This window comes from Marmota monax, unplaced genomic scaffold, assembly GCF_021218885.2.
Source record: "Marmota monax isolate L192 unplaced genomic scaffold, Marmota_monax_Labrador192_F-V1.1 WCK01_AAM20220418_F8-fsc00133, whole genome shotgun sequence".
Classification (NCBI taxonomy): Eukaryota; Metazoa; Chordata; class Mammalia; order Rodentia; family Sciuridae; genus Marmota; species Marmota monax.
In genome coordinates this window covers 3,339,898-3,358,227 of record NW_026694821.1, presented here as the reverse complement: position 1 = coordinate 3,358,227, position 18,330 = coordinate 3,339,898, and the positions used below count along the sequence as shown (strand labels likewise).

The 18,330-nt window shown below is 50.3% G+C and overlaps 1 long non-coding RNA gene across 1 annotated transcript in view; it reads right to left on the bottom strand.

Moving 5' to 3' along the window:
• Window positions 1-6,466: 6,466 nt before the first annotated feature.
• Window positions 6,467-18,330, bottom strand: part of LOC124080204 (uncharacterized) — a 31,382-nt gene continuing 19,518 nt past the window's right edge. The window contains exons 2-3 of the long non-coding RNA XR_006847625.1: window positions 7,038-7,354; window positions 6,467-6,957 (exon numbers count right to left, since the gene is read on the bottom strand). This is a non-coding gene — a long non-coding RNA (uncharacterized LOC124080204). The remainder of the gene's footprint in view (window positions 6,958-7,037; window positions 7,355-18,330) is intronic.

Here is an 18,330-nt window from a genome sequence, read left to right as displayed (position 1 = left end):
ACTCAGCCCATGCCAGCCCCAGGACCAGGTGCTGTCCCCCAGGTCAGGCAACTCCTTCCATGGAGACCCAGGAGAAGTGACAGCGCCCTGCCCAGGCAGCCTCCTCTGTCCCTTTGAGCCCCCTGAGCCCCTGTCCCCGTCCCAGGCCTTCTCTCCAGCCGGTCCCTGGAGGTGTGTTTGGCAAGAGGCACAGGTGGCAGAGCCTGGTGCACACCGCGTGCCCCCTTCATGTAGGCTAGGAGAGGTGCTGTGCTGGGCCCTCACCCTGCTCTGTGACTCTCCGTGACTGCATCTCCCTCCCATCACCGCCTCCACCTCTACCTCTTTTCCTCGGCCTCCTGTTCTCCATCTCTGCATCTCTGTGGCTGTCTCTCTCTCCCCCTGCCCCCCTGTTCCTTCTCCTTCTCTCCCTCCCCGCCCTGCTCTCACCCTCTCCCTCCGTGACTCATTCCTTCTTTTCTTCAGGCTCAGCTCCTCACCCAGGCCCTGTTCCCTCCATTCTAGGAAGGACCCTGCCCTGAGCCAGGTCTAGAACTCCAAGGAAGACCCCCCCCTTGCCGAAGCCAGCGGCCTTTCCCAGCCTGGGCTCATTGCTTGACCACACACTCCTGGCCCAAGCCAGGTCCTGCACTGGTCCCCATCTCCACGGCAGCCAGCCCACCCCTTCTGGAGGGTCCTCAAACCCCCTCTGGAAGTGGCTGCCCTCTTCAGGGCCCTGACATGGGAAAGAGCAGGTTTTACCCAGTTGAGGCCAAATCTGGGCTTTTTAAATATCAGGGAATATAGAGATCCAGAAAGGGAAACACAAGCTTCAGGAATGAGGCTGGAGTTCAGAAAGGGACACGGCCTCCATAACAGGGAGTCCCCCACCCTTTGTCCAGGGTCATGCCATGTGGCCCAAATACTCCAGCGTGCTGAGTTTGCTTTTCCTCAAGCCTCAGCCCTCCCTGTCACAGGGACTTTGCACATGCCGTTTACTCTGCAGTGTCCCTTGCCCCTGGCTGTGGTTGCAGCTGGCAGGACCCTCATCTTCCCCTCAGCACCACTTATCACCCCTCCCCCTCTCCCACAGGACCACATGGTTCCGCACAGCTCTGTTGACACATCATTTCATTTTCCCATGGGCCGGAGTTCCATAAGGTCGGGGGCCAGCCTTAATTATGTCTGTGCACTGCTGCTCGCCATGCAGCAGAATATGGTGGCATCTGCAGGGGAATGAGACCCCCCTCAGCCCTTGTTCAATCAGCAAGTGGTCACTGGTCATAGGACTCTTCTCTGCAAGGGTCACTGGACATCTGAGCCACCACTCCTGCTTGTCATTATAGCACGGGGGAACAGTAGAAAGTCGAGATCACAGGTGACCCTGCCTGGGTTCCAGCCCTGTCCCTGATTTGGATCTGTGGTCCTGGGCAAGTCACTTGGCCCCTTCACACAAACCGAGAATGCTAGTGAAGGTCAGGGTTAGCAGGAGGCCAGTGGGTCTGCAGGACCACTGAGGAGGTTCAGCCAGGGCTGAGGAGCCCCAAGGAAGAGAGTGGGGGATGGGGAGATACCCCAAGAGGAAAGCAGAGCTTGGGGAGCCCCACAATGGTCAAGAGGGATGAGGAGCCCTGGGGGAGTCTGGGGGTGCCCAGAGGCCCTCTGGAGGCAGGCAGAGAGCACAGAGCCTGAGGAGGGTGAGGACCAGCAGGGCACAGAGTGCTTGGGGTGCGGGCAGGAGAGGAAGCTGAGGTCTGAGTAGGGCCGAACCCAGTGGCATCAGGTGGACTGGGTGGCCCAGTGGGTGGGTGTCCTGTGGGGGTCAGCACAACACAGGCAGCTGGAGGCTCCTGCCTCAGTGTCTGTCTTTGTCCCAGACAGCCTTGCAGAGGCTCATGACCTCTCTTAGGTCGTACATGGTGCCTGGGAGCTAGAGCTAAGCACCTGCCCCCTGCATCACCTACCCGAAACCAGAGTAAAAGCGAACTCTGCACCACTGAGCTGGAATCCAAATGGAGAGAATCTAAGAATCCAACCCAGAGGTTCAACGCACAGTCCCACCTTCATAGGTTCATTGAAGTTGAGCACCCTGGAAAATACTAGAAGATAGGAGTGTCCAAGGCTCATTCAGTTTTCTAGATTTGGGCTTTCAGAGTCTTCTGAGGACATCAAGCACCTGGTGAGGATGGGATGGAACCTTGTCTTCAGGCACCTGAGTGAAGGCTCTCCATGATGTGCTGAACCTCCCCTCCATTGGCCTGTCCTGAGCTCCAACTCAGTGGAACAGAAAGGGCCAGAGCATATGCACTATCACAGGGTCTGAGCAAGGACAGTGAGGATGCTCCCAGAACCACCCCCCCACACACTCCCTGGTGAGTGGCAGAGGCCAGGACGGGATGTGGGCTTGCTCTTCTAGAAGATGGAGCCATCCATAACCAGTGTGGAGACATCTGGGGGGCAGGAGAAGGCCCCGGAGCCAAGGGTGCTCCATGGGCAGGTGATAAGGGCTGAACACAAGGAAAGACAGCTCTGCGTTGTGCCAGAGGCTGCCTGGAGAGGCTGGCGAGGGAAGCCGGAGGGTGTGTGTGCATGAGGGAGGGAGGCAGGGAGCCCATCACTGTGGGCTGTACAAGCAGAGGCTGAGTGGGCTCCCAGCAGGGTGAGAAGAGAGGTCCGGCAGCCCAGCGTGCACTGAGATTCTGGTCTAGAGGAGATCACTGCTGGGCTTCCCTCAGGCCTGAAGACCTGGACCCTAGGGGATGATGGTGTCATGTGGGTATGGCTGGTCACCTCTACCTTATCACCTCTGCACAACCAGAGCTGGCACCAGCAGGGAGGAAAAGGAGCCAGGCCGCTGGGAGAGTTAGTGAGGGTCCCCAAGAGGCTAATGTGGCCTTGGGTAGGGGCCGGCAGGTCACAGGCATAGCAGGTTGTTGAGGGCTGGGGAAGGGGTGAGTCCTGGCAGGGGAACTGCTACTGCTGTGGTCAAAGGCAGGGGGAGGTGGCAGTAGTGCCAGGCACATCTGCAAAGGCTGTGCACTGGCGGAGGTGGCCCAGTGGAGGAGGGCTGGAGGAATGCATGGGTTAGAATAAATGGTGCCTCACCTGCCAGGACCCCTGGCACGTGTTAAGAGGGACAGGGGAGGGCCGGAAAGAAAGGAGGGTGAGGTGCCTCTCTGTGGCTCTGGAGGAAGGAGGAGGGGTGCGTTCATGAGAACAAGGAAGACTTTTGGGTAGAGGTGGCCGCCAGGGGGTTTGGCTGTGTGAAGGGCTGGTGGGGTGTTCCCCCCAGTGATTCCTCTGGAAGTAACTCGTGGTGACAGAAGCTGCCCATCCTGCTGGAGAGGCTAGACACTGGATCTGCCACAGGGCTGTAGACGGAGCGAGCACACCTCCTATAATAAGCAAGAAATGCATTTCCTACTGTTGTTAGGCTGGGGACTGGGTACCTGAGGCATTGAAAGAAAGCAATGCGTTTCTTCTTGATAATGACAACTTCTGGATCTGAAGAAGATGTCAGCTTTCAAATCTTTCAGCCAGCAAAATAGCATCTCCACCTCTCCCCTGGAGATAGAGTGCCCGTTTTAAACCTCAAAATGCAGAACTGCTTGTTTTGGCTTCAGAACCACAGAGCTAGAAAGCTTTCCAAAGCGGTGCAAAGGCAGAGCACTTCCGGAAGCCCATTACAGAGCCCAGCCATGGTTTTCAGACAGCCACACAGAGCCCTCCTCCTGCCATAATGCGGGAATGGAAAGGTGGGAGGAAGGAGCCCACCCTCTGCCCAGGAGAAAAGAGCCCAGCACAGACAGGATCTTGAAGGTCACAGAGTCAACTGCCCAATCCATGGATGAAAGACGGAGGCTCAGAGAAGGAGCAATCAGAGGGCTTACAGCAGGTGGTAACCATGTGCATCGAAGCCTTGGCCAGCAGCAAGGAAACCTGGTTGAACCTCCTGAGTAGCCCAGGTGAGTCCACACGCACTTCCTTGGATCCATGGTGAGAGGAAGGTGTTGCCCTGGGATTTCCTCTGAGGACTTCAGGCCTCTCCACTCTCCATCTCTGCCACTCTCACCCAAGGAAGAAGTCCTTGCTCTCATTTCCTGCTCCTGGAAGGAGAAGAAGGTGGGCCATCATTGCCATGCTGCGGTCAGCAAGACCTGGGTACTCTCCTTACCTCCACTTCCCAAGGAAACCAAATGGCCAGGAAGCTAGAAAATAAGGAATCTGTACTCAGTCAGAAAGTAGGTGTCGGAGTCCCTCTGCAGAGATGGGCTCACGACCTTCCTGGAAGCCATGTGATTCACAGCCCAGAGGGTTCGGTGCTGTGTTCTCTGTGCTGGCGATGATTTAACAACCCTTCACGAGGGCAGAGACTGCCAGTATTCAATACTGATCCTGGCACATACTAGGTATTCGATAAATAATTGTAAAGTGATTAAATTCACCTCCACTTTACAGATGTGTGAGCTGAGGCTCAGAGAGGTTACAGAACTTGCCTAGGACCACACAGTAAGAAAGGGCTAAGATGGGTTTCCGGCCTCACTGTGCCTGGCTGCCAGGCAGGATAGGTAGATGGGTGAGGGCACATGGCCCATGTGCTATGTAGCCAGATAGTGCTGTGCACACCAGGGAGGAGGGACAAAAGGGCAGCTCCCAGAGTCTGGATGTCTCCATTGACAGATAGACAATGCTGGGTGACCCCAGGCCCTGTTTCGCAGGCATTAAGGTTGAGCTTCCAGTTTCTGTATCTAAGCTGGCAACCAGAGGAGTACTCCCTTGAGTTGTGTGCAGATTAAATGAGAGACTTCAGGGAAATGTGTGGCCTGACCCTGGCAGGTGGGGGCTTCTCAGTGAGGGGCAGCTCTCATTCCTGGGATCCAAGGAAGCAATCAGGGGGGGGCCGAGGTGCTGTTAGCAGAAGGGTTTGTTTTCCTTCTAGGAAAATTCCCTCCCACTTCTGAGAACTCCCCACTGCCATGGTGAGAAGATGTGACCTTGCAGAAAACTGTCCTGTGTGGTTTCGGCGCGGAGGACTTTGGCTGAGAGAGTTTGAAGGCACAGCATAGCTCTGCAGTGCCTCTGCTCTCTAGGAGCCACAGTGGTTCCCAGAAGGCAATCTCGCCCTGAGAACTCGCTTTCACGGCTGCCTCAGGCGATACTTCCTTTCTGTTCCTCCTCCCATAGCTGGTCCCTCACCCCAGTCCCTCTCCTACCAGCCTGCAGCCTGAGCCCAGCCCATGGCCGACGGTACACCCACAGCTTAACCGTGCTTTCTCAGTGTGTTCACTCTCAAAACTCTTAGTGGACCCAGGTCTGTCTGCTCACCACTCAGAAGCCAATACTCTTGTCGAAGAGTTGGTGGGAAAGAAATCAGTTTTATTCAAGGGCCCCCATCCTAAGAAGATTGGGGAGTCCTCAGAGCCCCCCATCTTAGGTAATCCAGGTACATAACAGAGATTTTATAGGGAGGGAAGGAGGATGCAGTGGAAGACGGGCAGGAAGCCTGGGCGCTGAGCAAGGTCTCCCTCATCCAGGGCATGGGACTCTCTTTTTTTTCTCTTGTCTGGTCAGAACATCACAATTAGCCTTGACCTCCGGAAGTTAGCTACAAACACATTTATTTTACACAAATTAAACCTCCTGGCAATTTATATGCTTCCTGTTCATTGATACACAGAATTGAAGAATAAGGAGGGGTGTTACACATTCTGGTGTTATCCGAAGGTCACCAGATGTTCTAGATTCTGTAGATCTAAATGAAGTTTTTGAGCAATTAACATGGCCATAATTTAGGTGCAGCTTTTCTTTAGAATTTACAATACTGGACAAAAGGAGGGGAGGCAAAAGTAACCCTGTCAAGGACAACTCCCAAAGGAGAAGCCACTATTACAAAACAGCTACTTGGTTGAGTACCTACTATTTGAATGAAAAGAGGGAACAAAACAGATGGAACTCCTACCTTCTGAGTAGGACATTTCCTTCTATGTTGGGAGAAATAGACCAACAGACTCACTGAGTTGCTTAGGACCTCACTAAGTTGCTGAGGCTGGCTTTGAACTTGGGATCCTCCTGCCTCAGCCTCCCCAGTGGCTGGGGTTATAGGCATGCACTTATTTAAGATTTGCAATTTTAAATAGTGTGAGTCTTCTATTCGGTTGCTAGAAGCAGAGCCTAAGATGAAGGTATGGACATGTGATGGATTGAGAAAGATCTCCCAGGAGAGGAAGGGAGAAAGGGAAGCCCGGCAGAGCAGGGATGTAGTCTCAGTTCTGGGAAAGGATTGTACACACTCTGTCTCCTTTGAGATCTTTTGTCACACTGGACTGGCCAGGTTAGTGTTAGTGTGTCCCCAACACTTGGTGACAATATCACCTTGAGAGTTGTTTCCTCCAAGAGAAAGCCCCTTTTATTGATTTAATCAAATGACAAGCCAAGGGAGGCAAAGACACCTTCTGAATGAAATGGTTTATTGCGATGCATGGAAAAAAGGAATGAGGCACAAGGAGTTTATGAAAATATAGGCAAAAAGAGGTTTAAAAAATCACTCAAGTGTAGAGTGCTAGGAAGGAACCAGACACCATGCCACTTGTCCAAAGGGTCCAGGGGACCAGTCCTTTCAAGGGGACATTCACACGGGTCCAGGATGCTAGCAAGCTGCCACGGATACACTCAAAGAACTATCCACTGGGACAGGGGCCATTGGTTTTGCAGAGGGAACACTCCCAGAGTGGAGTCACAGTGAGCTGTATGTCAAATGGCAAGCTGAAGACACTTGTATTTATTTATGGTCCCAGTAGGTACATTATCTCAGCTTCCTGATGTCAGTTTTGGAGGGACAGCCCAGACACCAACCATCCGATTTGCATATTGACGGGCAGTTGTCAACAAATCCATCAGTCAGCCAGTTGTCCAGGTGACTATTGGCCTGCCATTTGGCTCAGTTACAGCTGGTGTTACAAGCTCAACATGGAGTTAGTGCTGTCAAAACATATTCACATCAGTCATCATTAGAATGCCAACTTACTCACACTGACGAGAATCAACAGAGCAGAACCCACCTCACAACACCTCCGCAACAGTGTCCCTCGGCCAGTGGCTGTGAGCTGTCCCAGCTGGGGGAGGGGGAGATAGAAGACTCTTCCTGCAAGGCAGCTGTCCTTCTGCAAGGGAAATGCTTCGGGGTACAGTGGGACATGTTGGGGTGCACCAGCATGACCAAGGAGGGTTTCGATGAGGTGGCATTTGAGGCAGGAAGCAAGAGTGAGCTAAGCAGGTCTCTGGTAAAGTGCCTTCAGAGCAGGGGCCATAGCCAGTGCAAGGGCCTTGAGATGGACGAGTATCTGGCAGGTTCTAGAAACAGTAAGGAGGCCGGTTCCTGGGAGCAAAGTGAAGAAAGGAGAGAGCGGTGTGTGTAAGAGATGGCCCTGTAGGCCATTATAAGGCCCACAGCTCTTACTCTGAGTGAGGCGGGAGCCATTGAAGGGGCTTGAACAGAGGAATGATATGGGCTGACCTAACCTTCCACACTGGCTGACATGCGCAATCAGGAAGCTTCTACTCGACAGGGCCTGCCTGCCAGCCCCTGTCCTCTGCCCCACCTGGGACTGTGTGCAGTGGGGCTGACCATAGCTCTGCTAGCTGAGGCTGGAGTCAGAGGGCCATAAGAGAAAGGGGGAGAGAGGTGCATTGGTGGGCAGGAGGAGGCTGTTGGGCTCAGTCAGGGCCCTGGACGATTTATTGGGCAGGTTATTGAGAAAGAGCAGTCGGGAAGGGATTCACTGAAGAATCAAAATCACCCTCAGTCTCAGCCTCGGCTCAGAGGGCTTTGGAAATAATGCCCCAAATAATTAAAAAGAGACTATGTGCTCCCCCCTCCTCCTGCCTCTGGGGAAGGATATTCATCTGCAAATAAATTAAAACCAAATCTAGCAATTTGCATGACTCAAGCTATCAGACTGTGGAAGCTGCCAGGTTCCCTGCAGCAGAGGGCTATGGACCAAACTGTGGTTATGCTAATGAGCAGCTCAAAGGTGCAGCCCTATATGGTGTCTCCAGGCGGCCAGGCTCTCTGTTTAGAGCTCACACTTTTATTCCAGGCACCAACTACCTAGATGAGACAAAGAATTATCCAAAAATTAGACCCCATCCATCGCTAAGAGACATGGTTCCTTGGGGATCAGGGGCTGTCTATAGGGACTATTCCATGGTTCCCAGGCTTTTTGGACTTGCTGAGTGGTCTCCATCCAGTCCTTTACTTCACGAGGCCTCAGTTCACCATCCAGAAAATAGGAAAAGAAGCCTTTGGCTGATCCACCCTGCAGAAAAGCTGCTGGCACTGAATGGGTTGATGTGACAGGGTTTCAAAAAGAAAAGGAAAAAATGACTATACAAATTCCAGGTGGAATTGCATTACACAATCTAGAAATATCCACAGACTCAAGGTCAAGCCTCACTTCTGGGTAGCTGGGAAAACATCTGAAGTCTACATTTATCACTTCTTGGAGCTATTTTTCATGAGAACAAGGGAACATTTTAGTGAGCACCAACAGGATTCCTGGCTCCAGAAGAGCCCGTGAGAGGCTGTAGATACAGGTCTCCACTTCAGAATGTGGCCTAGTGGCCTTTGTTCCAGGCCCATGGCCAAGGGCCACTGGCCCAGTTGCTACCCACTCCAGAACACCTCATGTATAAAAGAAGCCAGGGTGTCCCTTGGAGACTAGAAGGCCAAGAGGGAGGTGTCCTCACCCTCCTCACCTCCAGGCACTGGTGACAGAATATCTTGCTCTAAGACCTGGAACCACACCTTGCTGACAACAGTTGTGCCCTATAGGGTCCTGGCAGAATCTAAAGAGGCCAAAGAATTGGATATCTGCCTCCCTCCCCATCTCCCAGTCACCTTGCAGCCCATGCAAAAGTCCTGAGATAGGGGAATGCCTGACAGGTTTCAGGAATAGGAAGGAGTCTGGCACACTCCATCCCTAGAGGCTGGAGCTTCCCAATCCAGCCACCAAGCAATGACAGGCACCCAACTGACCAACACTTCTGAAGACAATGGACTCAAGCTGGGCTGGCCTGCAACATAGAAGGCAGTTTGTGGTTTAGGGCTTCTGCCCTCAGAGGTACAGAGACAGATTTACCCCGCTATTCATGCACTTATAGAAGATAAAACCTCTAGAACCTTATGCCCCTGCCCACCTCCAGCGAGCTGGAACTGATCATTAGAACAACTTTGCTCCATGGGACATGGTGGTGCACACCTTAATCCCTGCTACTCAGGAGGCTGAAGCAGAAGGCTCTCAAGTCAGAGCCCAGCCTGGACAACTTAGTGAGATCTTGTCTCAAAAAAAAAAAAAAAGCGCTAGGGATGTAGCTCAGTGGTAGAACACCCCTGGGTTCAATCCCCTGCCAAAAAGAAAGGAAGGAAAGAAGTAAGGCAGGGAGGGAGGAAGGAAAAGAGAAGAAAAACTTTGGCATTGAGTGCACATAGGCAGGGGAGGCAAGCCATAGTAGTAACCGTTGTCAATTCTGAAGCACCTACTATGTGGGCATTTAATCTCCATGATCTATGAATCCACCTCTGAGTTAGATGACATTATCTTGACTTTACAAAGTGCAACCAAGAACGGGCTGACATGCTGGGGATAGAGCTCAGTTGGTAAAGTACTTGCCTCATGCACAAGACCCTGGGTTCAATCCCCAGCACCACACATACACACACACACACACACACACACACATAAAATGTGCTAACAGGAGCTCGTGAAGGCCCTGCCCCCACATCATCCCTGTGAATCCTTGGGGGTCTTAGTTTCCTGGGGCTGCTGGAACAAATTGGTGGCTTAAAAGGGACAGAAATTGATTCTCTCAAAATCCAGAAGGATTAGAAGTCCAGTCAAGGTGTTTGGAGAGCCAGGCTCCCCCGAAAAAGAGAGGACCTTCCTGCCTCCTCCCTCTTGTGGGGTCCATGACTACTAATGTCCCCTGGCTGGGGATGGAGGGAGCTCCTGTACCTCACTTAGGTCTTACGTGGGCTTTTTGGCCGGATCCAGGAACCCAGTTAGCATGTGTGCTTAGTAACAAGAGAAAAGTACAGAGGCTTTATTAATTGTGTATGTATACAATAAATCTTCACAGGATAGTGAACTCTGAAAACCAAAATGTAATGTTCTTAGACAAGGAGTAATGATTTTGAGAAGGAATGAGGACAAATGGACCAGGATAGTGAATTCTAGGGATGTCACCAAAAGATACAGAGAGAAGGATTAGAAGTCCACAGAGAGAAGGGGGTGCAGAAGCCAGTGGAAGCTGAGGGTCCCTTCAGAGTTTGTTTATTCTGGTTCACTGCAGTCCTGTTACCAGGCTCTGGTGATAAGGCTATTCTCCAGCCATGGTGTGTGCAGTGTTGTGGGGCAAGTCACTCAGGAAACACACCAAGTCCTAGTTTTGTACAAATTGAAGAGTCTTTATTTAGCCGGCCAGCAGGCGACTACTCCCTGCAAGACCCATAACTGCTTCTGCAAGGAACAGCCCGGAGCCTGAGCATTTTAGGATATTTAAAGGCAAAAACCACATCTGGGTTGACGTAGCTGCAAACAAGCAGGTACAGAAGCTGAATTGGGCAGTTAGGGAGACAATACAATGGGGACATTTGTATTTCCCACGGGACTTTCCAGGTTGGCATAGCAGCAAGCAAGTAGAAGGCGGGGGTGGGGTGTCAAAATGACCCTAGTTCAGTACCCGTGAGAGAATGGTTATTAACGTCTAGACAATCAATGTCTGACAAGGTACATTGCCCAAGAAAAATAGAAATCAAAGAGAACAATTTTACATTTATAAGAATTGCTATTTTGTGTTGCCAAGTATGTTATGATAGGTAACTATTAATGGGTACAGAGGTGGGGCTTTCCCGTGGGAGAAGCATTTCTTACATGATATGGAGTCTCAGGGTAAATGGAGTCTGGTCATTGTCCATAGAGCCTGGCCCATAACAGGACATCCCTCTGCATATAGGGAGCCTTATGCCCTGCTGCATATAGGGAAAGACAGGGCAAATGGCTCTTTCTGAAAGTCTAATACTTCTGGTGATAGCTGACTGAAATAATCCATATGCCAATCCAGCACATCTGGAGATGGCACATCCTAATTTCTTCACTTGCTTGCGGCAGCATAATTCTTACCTCTGCCCCATCTCCACATGACCTTCAATCTGTATGTTTGTCTGTGTCTCCTATTCTCTCTCTCTCTCTCTCTCTCTCTCTCTCTTTATTTATTTATTTATTTTTATTTTTATTTTTTTGGTACCAGGGATTGAACTCAGAGGTTCTTGACCACTGAACCACATCCCCAACCCCATTTTCTATTTTATTTAGAGATAGGGTCTCACTGAGTTGCTTAGGGATAATTATCACTGGCTTCTGAGCTCATCTGGTCATCCAGGAAGATCTGCACCTTTCTTATATCTACAAAGTCCCTGTTTCCAAACAAGGTACATGCTGAGGTTCCAAGGAAAAGCACTTTGGTAATCAACCCACCACAGTTGACAAGGACAAGGATTTCATTATTGCTCAGTGATATATTCCAGGAATCCAGAACAATGTATGATTCATAATAGACATCCAATAAATACTTCTTTTTAGTGTATTTTAATCATGCAGAAGGATGGGTTTCATTGTGACATATTCATACATGCAGCATCATACTATGATCATATCCACCCCCATCATCTTCCCCTAAGTAAATACTTCTGAAATGAATGTACAAGCGAATGAGTAGTGATAAGCAGATTTAATCCTTGCCCTGGGGCCTGCAAAACCTCTCACATGAAGCCTCCTCAATCTCTAAAACTCCCAGGCTTCATCACTGCCTCGCCTTTCCTTTTAAAACTAAATTATTTTCTGAATCTAATCATGAGGAAATTTCAAAAGTAGGGACATTCTCCAAAATTACCCACTTGGGCTCTGCGAAAGTATCAAGGTCATTTAAGACTAGGAAAAGCCATGGAACTGCCCCAGATCAAAAGGGAATAAAGGGACACCACCAGGAAATGCAAATGCAATCCTGGACAGAGAAGAAGCAGCTAAAAAAAAATGCATTATTGACTATTGGCAAAAATTGGATATGGGACATATAGATTAGCTAACAGTTGGGTCAGTATTACAGTTATATTTCCTGATTTTAATCATTGTACTATGGTGATGTAAAAAAATACCCCTGTTCTGAGGAAATATTGATGTATTAAGAATAGAATATACATATATGTGTGCATGGATGTGAGACTCAGAGGATATTTGAATTTTTTTTGTTTTGTTTTTTTCTTCATTTTTCTTTTAAGTACTGGGGATTGAACTCAGGGAATGTACCACTGAGCAAAGCCCCCAGCCTTTTTTACTTTTTTATTTTATTTTGAGACAGGCTCATGCTAAGTGGCCCAGGTTGTCCTCAAACCTGTGATCTTCCTGCCTCAGCCTCCCAAGCAGCTGGGATTACAAGTATAATCCACCACACCTAATTTTTTTGAATTTTTTTTTCAAATGATAGGTCTATTTGCCCTAAGTCACCTTCTGACCCAGGAATAAGAACCCTCATGTGCATGGAGAGGCAGAGACAGCTCTCAAGGAAAAGAGGGAAGGCCTCAAGCTCCTCCAAAGATGGCGGATGAGGCCACTGCCTTTCTTCCGGAGTGGAGGCAGGTGGTAGCAGGCAGCCCCCACCTGACCCCCCACCCCCCAGTCTTCCTCCTCTGCTCCTCCCCCACGTTCCAGCCACCTCCCAGCATTCCAGTTAGGTTCCTATGGGGTCCTCAACTTCCAAGGGAACTGTCTCTCCCACAGGGAGAAGTTTTCATGATCAAACTGCCCCTGGAGCGCTACTGGCTTTTAGTGACCGAGGAGGGACAAGCAGAAAGTCTCCAGTTACTTGGAAAGTTTTGTCCCCAAGCCTCACTCCAATGTCAGCCCGAGACACGCCATAACCACAGTCAGTGGGTCCCACCAGGCCCCACTGCCATGGCTTCGCAAGTGCTGCGCCTTCTGCCCAAACTGGCAGCCCTCCCTGATGTGTCTTGGTCCCCCTTGCTTGCCGTCCAGAGGGGGAGCTGGGAGTGAGAGGCCCAGCATTGGGAGTCATGGATAATCCCATATCTTGGGGGATGGGGTACCCAGACTTCTGTGGCTCAAGATGTGGGCCTCAACTCTTCCCCTTCCTCCTGGACGCTGGGCCTTGGGAGGAGGTGCTTTTGTGGGAAGCACACAGACTTTTCTGGGTGACTTCTGCTCTGTGCCCTAGGGGGGATCCAAGTCAATCAACTGCCCAGGAAAGCATTTGAGAGGAAAAGCCCCTGAATCACTGAAGCTCAGTTAATAGAAAACAGCCTGAGCTTTGCTGGGAGCTCCTTGTGTGTTCAGCCCTGCCCTCAGGACTCATGACCAGATCTCATTTACTCCACGTGTTATGAGTAAATCTGCTGATACTCCCATCTTATAGAGAAGAAAATGGCACCTTGCCTCAGGCCACACAGCTGGCCAGCCACGGAGTGAGGATAGGATCTCTAACACTGAATCTCCTGTTCTGAGCAACCTTGGGACAGGGCCTCTCACTGACTTCTCACAGACCCCCATCCTACGGCTGAGGCTCAAGGCGAAGGGACCGGGTTTCAGCCCAGCTCTGGTTTCAAAGCAGGTGATACAGACAGGCCCTAGCCCTTGGGCAGTGCGGGTGCTCAGTTAAGGGCCCAAAAAGATGATTCCTGCCTGGCCCAGAAGAGGCAGTACCCTGCTTTATCCCTGTGCCCCCAAACCCAGGCCAGGCGGCCTCCAGGCAGCTTGCTCTGGGGCTTGCGGGTGTCTGGCATTCCGTTCCCTCCGATGCTCTCCAGTCTGCAGAGAGTTCACCACAGCTCCTTAAGGATGGACCTGACCCCGGGCGGCTGGAGCAAGTGGTAGGCCTCTCTCCCTTCCCCCATGGACTGTCACTCAGTCCTCTGTAAAGATGCAGATGTTTGCAGCCCTACAAGGGGAGGCCTAGAGGGACCGCGTGGGGAGCGGGGGAGCAGGTACTCAACCTCTGCTGTAGGGAGAGGGGGTGGGTAATGACCCAGGGCCTTTCCTAGTCTTTTGATGGATTTATGATCCTTTGTGTTAAGTCCAAAGGTTTTCCCAATTTTGAAGGACAGCACCTTCCAGGCTCACAGGCAACAGAGTCACTCAAGGGAGTTTTTTGAAGCAGGAAAAGAGCAGTCCTAGTGGCTTCTGACTCTGAAAAGTCAGTCCCCAAGAATGAGGCTCTGTGAGATAGGCTGGCCTGAGGCCAAGGCTGGGGAGGTAGACCTCTCGCTGACCTGCTATTCTGGTGGCACCTGGTTCCCCTCCTCTAACATGCCAGTAGAACTTGAGCTCTGCTTCTAAAGAACTCCAGTACCCAGAGACATTGGGCTGACGGGCTCCTCCCCAGCCCCAACTGCAGAGACAGAGGGATGGAGGACAAGAAAAGAAAGTGGAGTATTCCAGGGTCTCATAGTCAGTCAGGGCTGTTAAGTATGGCTTTACAGGCTGTCCCTTAACTGGACAAGATCCCTGCAGCCTGTGATCAAGGATATAAGTCAGAGTGTAAAGTGAGAGAGGGACCAATTAAGTAGCACAACTGTATGAGTTTCTGAAAGCTGCTGTAACAAATTAAAACAAACTTAGTGGCTTAAAACCACACAGGTCATACCTTACCACTCTAGAGGTCAGAGGTTCCAGATGGGACCACTGGCTAAAAATCAAGGTGTTGGCAGGCTGTATTCCTTCTGGAGCCTCTAATGCAAAGTTTACTTCCTTGTCCTTTCCAGCTTGCAGAGGTCACTTGCATTCCTGGGCCCATGGTCCCTTCCTCCATCTTTGAAGTCAGAACACTGAGCCTCATCTTTTTCATACTGCCATCTATCTGGTTCTCACTTTTTATTATGTTTTGGATATGAGGTGTCCCCCAGAAGCTTATGTGTGAGACAATGCAGAAAAGTTCAGAGGTGAATTGATTAGATCATGAGTGTTGTGACCTAATCAGTGGATTGACCCATTTGATGCACTAATAATTTGAATGGATTAATGGTAGAATGGGTAGTAACTGTAGGCTGGTAGGTATGGCTGGAGGAAGAGCTAGGTCACTGGGGGTGTGCTCTTGGGGAGTATATTATCCTTGGCTCCTTGCAGGTAGGCACTCTCTGCTTCCTCTCGGTGAGTAGCTTTCCTCCACCACACACTTCCACCATGATTTCTGCCTAACCTCAGGCCCAAAGCTATGGAGTCAGCCAACCATGTCCCAAACCTCTGAAACCATGAACCCAAATAAATGTATCCTCCTCTAAGTTGTTCTCATCAGGACTTTTGGCAACAAAAAACTGACTTAAACACTCTCCTGCCTCCTCTTCTACTTGTAAAGATTCTTGCTATTACATGGCTTCACCTTGATAATCCAGAATGACCTCTCTTCCCAAGTCAACGATTAGCAACTGCTATGACTTAAATGTGTCACCTCCAAAATCCATGTGTTGAAGCTTAATCCCCATTGTGGTGGTGTCAGATGGTGAGGCCTTTGAGGAAGTGATTCAGTCAGGCAGGCAGGATTCTCAGTAGTTTATAAAAGGGCTGGAGAGATTCAGCTTAGGCCCTGTTTGCTCTTCCACACCTCCACCATGTGAGGACAGAGCATTTGTCCCCTCCAGAAGATGCAGCAACCAAGCACCATCTTGTAAGCAGAGACTGGCCCTCACCAGATATAGAATCTGCCAGGGACTTGATCTTGGACTTGTAGCCCTCAGAGCTGTGAGAAATAAATTTCACTTATTCATAAATGATCCAGTCTAGGGTATTTTGCTATAGCTGCACAAATGGACTAAAATATAAGACTCAATTTCATTTGCAACCTTCATTTCCTTTGCCCTGTAACCTGATGTTCACTGGTTCTGGGATTAGGCTATGCCCATCGTTGGGGACTCTTCTACCTACAACAGCTCACTGGAGGCCTAAGAGATTGTTTCTGAGCCAATAAGAGATGGCAGAGCCCAGGTCAGCCTAGAAATGAACATGGAGGGGTAGGCCAGGAATGACAAACATCAGAGCCTGGTACAGAGGTCTAGGCGGAGTGAGCAGCTGCACCCTGCCCGGAGAAGTACAGATATATTTGCATGTGTGTCTGTATGTGCATGCACATGTGTACATACATACATGTCTGGATGTGTATGTGACCATGCATCTATAATTTTTCCTTCTAGGAAGGTAAAATGTGAACTGGGCTTTCAATGTCAGGTTGAAGCAATGAGCTGTCTGTGAGTCCAGGGTGGTATGTCAACCTGCACCACAAACCCATCATTCATATCCAGTGGGCAGGACCCCCACTTCAGCTAGAGGCAGCTCCTACTTCCACCAGGTCCCATCTCTACCTGGTGAGCACTCCATACCCACAGGGACCCTGGACAGGGCTGAGCTCTCTGGGCAGGAGTGGAGACAGGGATTGGAAACAAATTCCCCACACACACTGGGCCTGGTTTCTATGACATTGGATGCAGTTCCCCCACCCAGGACTCACACAAAACAAGTTGGCAAAGAACAGGCTCATGGTTCCCCGTGCAAAATTGCAGAACAAGGAGCTCTTTTCTTGAGCAAAACAAAGGGCCATCTCCCACCAGGGCCTCCTGAAGGATGCATCCCCAGATCCCACCAGAAAGCAGCAGAAACAATATGGGGACAGAGCTCGCCCTCCAGTCAGGGAAACCTAGGGGACTGACAACCACCAGATAAGCCCCCCTGAAGACAGGTAGAGACACTGGGCCCAGTGAAGTCACAGTGCAAAATGGGGCAGAGCTGAGTAGAATCTGAGGCTCCTCTCAGGTTCCTACTGCCCTTCTCCATGGAATTAGAAAATACTAACAGGAAACAACTGAAAGTCCCTGGTTCAGTATGGTCAGGGGTCACAGGGAGCCTCAGTGAAGTCTCAAAAGTTGGATGAGTGGACGGGTGAGTAGATTCAAAGAGGGAAAGAGAGAGGAAATGATGGAAGGAATAGTGGGTGAATGGCTGGATGGAAGAGTGAAAGCTGGACAAATGGAGAGATGGAGGAATGGAGGGATGGATGGAAGGATGAAGAGATGGAGGAATGGATGGATGGATGGTTGGAGGGACCCATCCATTCCTCCATCCATTCATCCCTGCAACCCTCCATCTCTCTCCCTCCCTCCATCCTTCCCTCCATCTCTACATCTCTCTATCCCTCTATCCCTTCATACATGTATCAAGCCATCCATTCGTCCATCCATCCATCCCTTCATCTCTCTATCCATCCATCCATCTATCCCTTCATCTCTCATCCATCCATCCATTCATTCATCCATCCCTCCCTCCCTCCCTCCATCCATCCATCCCTTCATCCATCCACCATCCAGCCTGCCAGCCATGTATCCCTCCCTCCATCCATCCACTAATCCCTCCCTTCCTCCATCCATCCCTTCATCCATCCCTCCCTCCATCCACCCATCCATCTATCCAGCCAGCCAGCTAACAAGGGATGGTGGATGGAGGGATGGATGAATGATCTAAAAGATTCTGAGTGAAGTGAGGATATGCACCCCCCGTGTCCACTCTTGGAGTGGAGCAGACCACTGTGGCTGGAAAGGATTCCATGGACACCTAGTCATTCATTCAAGGAAGCATGAGAGGTGATCCAGAGTGTGGCCTCAGGGGTCAGGCTACCTAAATCTCTATTCAATGACTTTCTAGCTGTTGACCTTGAGAAATTTGCTAAATCTCCTTGAGTCTTAATTTCCTCATTTGTAAAACGGGAATAATGAGAGTACCAATTCAATGAGTGACCTTAGGATTACACAAAATTATTTATGTAAAGTGCTTAATGTATTGCTTAATGGATAAAAAAAAGTAAAAACAGTATTCATAATTATTACAAATGACTTCATTTCTCTGTGGCTTGTCATGCCACACAGAGATAATAATAATAGTGAGATAACAATGCCAAGCCCTAGAAGCCAAATCTCACTAAGTGTAAAAGCCAGTGGCCTTAACAATGACCCCCAGGGCCTTATTTCTTCACTGACCTACCTTCTACCCTTCTCTGGTTGGGCACTCTGCTCTTACCACAGTGTGTCTCAAACATGCCTGATGGCTTCTGCTCCAGGCCCTGGGCACCTGCTCCCTGCCAGTCTCTTCTCCCAGAGAGCCTCAGAGCTTAATCCCTCACTCCTTCAAGTTGCTAGACTGTCTCCACCTCTGAGGTCTCCCCTCCCCACTTATAAACTGCTCCATGCTGTTCCATGCTCAACAGTCTCACATCCCTCCCAGCTTTCCTCAGCCCCTTAAGGCCTTC